Raw genomic sequence first — 7,791 nt, 5'->3', positions numbered from 1 at the left:
AATCCTAGATAAATCCTAGAGAAAACTTAGAAAAATTCATTTCGCTGAGAGTCCTAGACAAATCCTTGAGAAATCCTAGAGAAAACTTAGAAAAATTCATTTCGCTGAGAGTCCTAGACAAATCCTAGAGAAATCCTAGAGAAAACTTAGAAAAATTCATTTCGCTGAGAGTCCTAGACAAATCCTAGAGAAATCCTAGAGAAAACTTAGAAAAATTCATTTCGCTGAGAGTCCTAGACAAATCCTTGAGAAATCCTAGAGAAAACTTAGAAAAATTCATTTCGCTGAGAGTCCTAGACAAATCCTAGAGAAATCCTAGAGAAAACTTAGAAAAATTCATTTCGCTGAGAGTCCTAGACAAATCCTAGAGAAATCCTAGAGAAAACTTAGAAATATTCATTTCGCTGAGAATCCTAGACAAATCCTAGACAAATCCTAGAAAAAACTTAGAAAAATTCATTTCGCTGAGAGACCTAGACAAATCCTAGAGAAATCCTAGAGAAAACTTAGAAAAATTCATTTCGCTGAGAGTCCTAGACAAATCCTAGAGAAATCCTAGAGAAAACTTAGAAAAATTCATTTCGCTGAGAGTCCTAGACAAATCCTAGAGAAATCCTAGAGAAAACTTAGAAAAATTCATTTCGCTGAGAATCCTAGACAAATCCTACAGAAATCCTAGAGAAAACTTAGAAAAATTCATTTCGCTGAGAATCCTAGACAAATCCTACAGAAATCCTAGATAAATCCTAGAGAAAACTCAGAAAAATTCATTTCGCTGAGAGTCCTAGACAAATCCTAGAGAAATCCTAGAGAAAACTTAGAAAAATTCATTTCGCTGAGAGTCCTAGACAAATCCTAGAGAAATCCTAGAGAAAACTTAGAAAAATTCATTTCGCTGAGAGTCCTAGACAAATCCTAGAGAAATCCTAGAGAAAACTTAGAAAAATTCATTTCGCTGAGAATCCTAGACAAATCCTACAGAAATCCTAGATAAATCCTAGAGAAAACTCAGAAAAATTCATTTCGCTGAGAGTCCTAGACAAATCCTAGAGAAATCCTAGAGAAAACTTAGAAAAATTCATTTCGCTGAGAGTCCTAGACAAATCCTAGAGAAATCCTAGAGAAAACTTAGAAAAATTCATTTCGCTGAGAGTCCTAGACAAATCCTAGAGAAATCCTAGATAAATCCTAGAGAAAACTCAGAAAAATTCATTTCGCTGAGAATCCTAGACAAATCCTACAGAAATCCTAGATAAATCCTAGAGAAAACTCAGAAAAATTCATTTCGCTGAGAGTCCTAGACAAATCCTAGAGAAATCCTAGAGAAAACTTAGAAAAATTCATTTCGCTGAGAGTCCTAGACAAATCCTAGAGAAATCCTAGAGAAAACTTAGAAAAATTCATTTCGCTGAGAGTCCTAGACAAATCCTAGAGAAATCCTAGAGAAAACTTAGAAAAATTCATTTCGCTGAGAGTCCTAGACAAATCCTAGAGAAATCCTAGAGAAAACTTAGAAAAATTCATTTCGCTGAGAGTCCTAGACAAATCCTAGAGAAATCCTAGAGAAAACTTAGAAAAATTCATTTCGCTGAGAGTCCTAGACAAATCCTTGAGAAATCCTAGAGAAAACTTAGAAAAATTCATTTCGCTGAGAGTCCTAGACAAATCCTAGAGAAATCCTAGAGAAAACTTAGAAAAATTCATTTCGCTGAGAGTCCTAGACAAATCCTAGAGAAATCCTAGAGAAAACTTAGAAATATTCATTTCGCTGAGAATCCTAGACAAATCCTAGAGAAATCCTAGAGAAAACTTAGAAAAATTCATTTCGCTGAGAGTCCTAGACAAATCCTAGAGAAATCCTAGAGAAAACTCAGAAAAATTCATTTCGCTGAGAGTCCTAGACAAATCCTAGAGAAATCCTAGAGAAAACTTAGAAAAATTCATTTCGCTGAGAGTCCTAGACAAATCCTTGAGAAATCCTAGAGAAAACTTAGAAAAATTCATTTCGCTGAGAGTCCTAGACAAATCCTAGAGAAATCCTAGAGAAAACTTGGAAAAATTCATTTCGCTGAGAATCCTAGACAAATCCTACAGAAATCCTAGATAAATCCTAGAGAAAACTCAGAAAAATTCATTTCGCTGAGAGTCCTAGACAAATCCTAGAGAAATCCTAGAGAAAACTTAGAAAAATTCATTTCGCTGAGAATCCTAGACAAATCCTACAGAAATCCTAGATAAATCCTAGAGAAAACTCAGAAAAATTCATTTCGCTGAGAGTCCTAGACAAATCCTAGAGAAATCCTAGAGAAAACTTAGAAAAATTCATTTCGCTGAGAGTCCTAGACAAATCCTAGAGAAATCCTAGAGAAAACTTAGAAAAATTCATTTCGCTGAGAGTCCTAGACAAATCCTAGAGAAATCCTAGAGAAAACTTAGAAAAATTCATTTCGCTGAGAGTCCTAGACAAATCCTAGAGAAATCCTAGAGAAAACTTAGAAAAATTCATTTCGCTGAGAGTCCTAGACAAATCCTAGAGAAATCCTAGAGAAAACTTAGAAAAATTCATTTCGCTGAGAGTCCTAGACAAATCCTAGAGAAATCCTAGAGAAAACTTAGAAAAATTCATTTCGCTGAGAGTCCTAGACAAATCCTAGAGAAATCCTAGAGAAAACTTAGAAAAATTCATTTCGCTGAGAGTCCTAGACAAATCCTAGAGAAATCCTAGAGAAAACTTAGAAAAATTCATTTCGCTGAGAGTCCTAGACAAATCCTAGAGAAATCCTAGAGGAAACTTAGAAAAATTCATTTCGCTGAGAGTCCTAGACAAATCCTAGAGAAATCCTAGAGAAAACTTAGAAAAATTCATTTCGCTGAGAGTCCTAGACAAATCCTAGAGAAATCCTAGAGAAAACTTAGAAATATTCATTTCGCTGAGAATCCTAGACAAATCCTAGAGAAATCCTAGAGAAAACTTAGAAAAATTCATTTCGCTGAGAGTCCTAGACAAATCCTAGAGAAATCCTAGAGAAAACTCAGAAAAATTCATTTCGCTGAGAGTCCTAGACAAATCCTAGAGAAATCCTAGAGAAAACTTAGAAAAATTCATTTCGCTGAGAGTCCTAGACAAATCCTAGATAAATCCTAGAGAAAACTTAGAAAAATTCATTTCGCTGAGAGTCCTAGACAAATCCTAGAGAAATCCTAGAGAAAACTTAGAAAAATTCATTTCGCTGAGAGTCCTAGACAAATCCTAGATAAATCCTAGAGAAAACTTAGAAAAATTCATTTCGCTGAGAGTCCTAGACAAATCCTTGAGAAATCCTAGAGAAAACTTAGAAAAATTCATTTCTCTGAGAGTCCTAGACAAATCCTAGAGAAATCCTAGAGAAAACTTAGAAAAATTCATTTCGCTGAGAGTCCTAGACAAATCCTAGAGAAATCCTAGAGAAAACTTAGAAAAATTCATTTCGCTGAGAGTCCTAGACAAATCCTAGAGAAATCCTAGAGAAAACTTAGAAAAATTCATTTCGCTGAGAATCCTAGACAAATCCTACAGAAATCCTAGAGAAAACTTAGAAAAATTCATTTCGCTGAGAATCCTAGACAAATCCTACAGAAATCCTAGATAAATCCTAGAGAAAACTCAGAAAAATTCATTTCGCTGAGAGTCCTAGACAAATCCTAGAGAAATCCTAGAGGAAACTTAGAAAAATTCATTTCGCTGAGAGTCCTAGACAAATCCTAGAGAAATCCTAGAGAAAACTTAGAAAAATTCATTTCGCTGAGAGTCCTAGACAAATCCTAGAGAAATCCTAGAGAAAACTTAGAAAAATTCATTTCGCTGAGAGTCCTAGACAAATCCTAGAGAAATCCTAGAGAAAACTTAGAAAAATTCATTTCGCTGAGAGTCCTAGACAAATCCTAGAGAAATCCTAGAGAAAACTTAGAAAAATTCATTTCGCTGAGAGTCCTAGACAAATCCTAGAAAAATCCTAGAGAAAACTTAGAAATATTCATTTCGCTGAGAATCCTAGACAAATCCTAGAGAAATCCTAGAGAAAACTTAGAAAAATTCATTTCGCTGAGAGTCCTAGACAAATCCTAGAGAAATCCTAGAGAAAACTCAGAAAAATTCATTTCGCTGAGAGTCCTAGACAAATCCTAGAGAAATCCTAGAGAAAACTTAGAAAAATTCATTTCGCTGAGAGTCCTAGACAAATCCTAGATAAATCCTAGAGAAAACTTAGAAAAATTCATTTCGCTGAGAGTCCTAGACAAATCCTTGAGAAATCCTAGAGAAAACTTAGAAAAATTCATTTCGCTGAGAGTCCTAGACAAATCCTAGAGAAATCCTAGAGAAAACTTAGAAAAATTCATTTCGCTGAGAGTCCTAGACAAATCCTAGAGAAATCCTAGAGAAAACTTAGAAAAATTCATTTCGCTGAGAGTCCTAGACAAATCCTAGAGAAATCCTAGAGAAAACTTAGAAAAATTCATTTCGCTGAGAATCCTAGACAAATCCTACAGAAATCCTAGAGAAAACTTAGAAAAATTCATTTCGCTGAGAATCCTAGACAAATCCTACAGAAATCCTAGATAAATCCTAGAGAAAACTCAGAAAAATTCATTTCGCTGAGAGTCCTAGACAAATCCTAGAGAAATCCTAGAGGAAACTTAGAAAAATTCATTTCGCTGAGAGTCCTAGACAAATCCTAGAGAAATCCTAGAGAAAACTTAGAAAAATTCATTTCGCTGAGAGTCCTAGACAAATCCTAGAGAAATCCTAGAGAAAACTTAGAAAAATTCATTTCGCTGAGAGTCCTAGACAAATCCTAGAGAAATCCTAGAGAAAACTTAGAAAAATTCATTTCGCTGAGAGTCCTAGACAAATCCTAGAGAAATCCTAGAGAAAACTTAGAAAAATTCATTTCGCTGAGAGTCCTAGACAAATCCTTGAGAAATCCTAGAGAAAACTTAGAAAAATTCATTTCGCTGAGAGTCCTAGACAAATCCTAGAGAAATCCTAGAGAAAACTTAGGAAAATTCATTTCGCTGAGAGTCCTAGACAAATCCTAGAGAAATCCTAGAGAAAACTTAGAAAAATTCATTTCGCTGAGAGTCCTAGACAAATCCTAGAGAAATCCTAGAGAAAACTTAGAAAAATTCATTTCGCTGTGAGTCCTAGACAAATCCTAGAGAAATCCTAGAGAAAACTTAGAAAAATTCATTTCGCTGAGAATCCTAGACAAATCCTACAGAAATCCTAGATAAATCCTAGAGAAAACTCAGAAAAATTCATTTCGCTGAGAGTCCTAGACAAATCCTAGAGAAATCCTAGAGAAAACTTAGAAAAATTCATTTCGCTGAGAGTCCTAGACAAATCCTAGAGAAATCCTAGAGAAAACTTAGAAAAATTCATTTCGCTGAGAGTCCTAGACAAATCCTAGAGAAATCCTAGAGAAAACTTAGAAAAATTCATTTCGCTGAGAGTCCTAGACAAATCCTAGAGAAATCCTAGAGAAAACTTAGAAAAATTCATTTCGCTGAGAATCCTAGACAAATCCTACAGAAATCCTAGATAAATCCTAGAGAAAACTCAGAAAAATTCATTTCGCTGAGAATCCTAGACAAATCCTACAGAAATCCTAGATAAATCCTAGAGAAAACTCAGAACAATTCATTTCGCTGAGAGTCCTAGACAAATCCTAGAGAAATCCTAGAGAAAACAGAAAAATTCATTTCGCTGAGAGTCCTAGACAAATCCTAGAGAAATCCTAGAGAAAACTTAGAAAAATTCATTTCGCTGAGAGTCCTAGACAAATCCTAGAGAAATCCTAGAGAAAACTTAGAAAAATTCATTTCGCTGAGAGTCCTAGACAAATCCTTGAGAAATCCTAGAGAAAACTTAGAAAAATTCATTTCGCTGAGAGTCCTAGACAAATCCTAGAGAAATCCTAGAGAAAACTTAGAAAAATTCATTTCGCTGAGAGTCCTAGACAAATCCTAGAGAAATCCTAGAGGAAACTTAGAAAAATTCATTTCGCTGAGAGTCCTAGACAAATCCTAGAGAAATCCTAGAGAAAACTTAGAAAAATTCATTTCGCTGAGAGTCCTAGACAAATCCTAGAGAAATCCTAGAGAAAACTTAGAAAAATTCATTTCGCTGAGAGTCCTAGACAAATCCTAGAGAAATCCTAGAGAAAACTTAGAAAAATTCATTTCGCTGAGAGTCCTAGACAAATCCTAGAGAAATCCTAGAGAAAACTTAGAAAAATTCATTTCGCTGAGAGTCCTAGACAAATCCTAGAGAAATCCTAGAGAAAACTTAGAAAAATTCATTTCGCTGAGAGTCCTAGACAAATCCTTGAGAAATCCTAGAGAAAACTTAGAAAAATTTATTTCGCTGAGAGTCCTAGACAAATCCTAGAGAAATCCTAGAGAAAACTTAGAAAAATTCATTTCGCTGAGAGTCCTAGACAAATCCTTGAGAAATCCTAAAGAAAACTTAGAAAAATTCATTTCGCTGAGAGTCCTAGACAAATCCTAGAGAAATCCTAGAGAAAACTTAGAAAAATTCATTTCGCTGAGAATCCTAGACAAATCCTACAGAAATCCTAGATAAATCCTAGAGAAAACTCAGAAAAATTCATTTCGCTGAGAGTCCTAGACAAATCCTAGAGAAATCCTAGAGAAAACTTAGAAAAATTCATTTCGCTGAGAGTCCTAGACAAATCCTAGAGAAATCCTAGAGAAAACTTAGAAAAATTCATTTCGCTGAGAATCCTAGACAAATCCTACAGAAATCCTAGATAAATCCTAGAGAAAACTCAGAAAAATTCATTTCGCTGAGAGTCCTAGACAAATCCTAGAGAAATCCTAGAGAAAACTTAGAAAAATTCATTTCGCTGAGAGTCCTAGACAAATCCTAGAGAAATCCTAGAGAAAACTTAGAAAAATTCATTTCGCTGAGAGTCCTAGACAAATCCTAGAGAAATCCTAGAGAAAACTTAGAAAAATTCATTTCGCTGAGAGTCCTAGACAAATCCTAGAGAAATCCTAGAGAAAACTTAGAAAAATTTATTTCGCTGAGAGTCCTAGACAAATCCTAGAGAAATCCTAGAGAAAACTTAGAAAAATTCATTTCGCTGAGAATCCTAGACAAATCCTACAGAAATCCTAGAGAAAACTTAGAAAAATTCATTTCGCTGAGAATCCTAGACAAATCCTACAGAAATCCTAGATAAATCCTAGAGAAAACTCAGAAAAATTCATTTCGCTGAGAGTCCTAGACAAATCCTAGAGAAATCCTAGAGAAAACTTAGAAAAATTCATTTCGCTGAGAGTCCTAGACAAATCCTAGAGAAATCCTAGAGAAAACTTAGAAAAATTCATTTCGCTGAGAGTCCTAGACAAATCCTAGAGAAATCCTAGAGAAAACTTAGAAAAATTCATTTCGCTGAGAATCCTAGACAAATCCTACAGAAATCCTAGATAAATCCTAGAGAAAACTCAGAAAAATTCATTTCGCTGAGAGTCCTAGACAAATCCTAGAGAAATCCTAGAGAAAACTTAGAAAAATTCATTTCGCTGAGAGTCCTAGACAAATCCTAGAGAAATCCTAGAGAAAACTTAGAAAAATTCATTTCGCTGAGAATCCTAGACAAATCCTACAGAAATCCTAGAGAAAACTTAGAAAAATTCATTTCGCTGAGAATCCTAGACAAATCCTACAGAAATCCTAGATAAATCTTAGAGAAAACTCAGAAAAATTCATTTCGCTGAGAGTCCTAG

The sequence above is a fragment of the Microplitis demolitor genome, chromosome 6, assembly GCF_026212275.2.
Source record: "Microplitis demolitor isolate Queensland-Clemson2020A chromosome 6, iyMicDemo2.1a, whole genome shotgun sequence".
Classification (NCBI taxonomy): Eukaryota; Metazoa; Arthropoda; class Insecta; order Hymenoptera; family Braconidae; genus Microplitis; species Microplitis demolitor.
Note: the sequence above shows the minus strand (reverse complement) of the source record.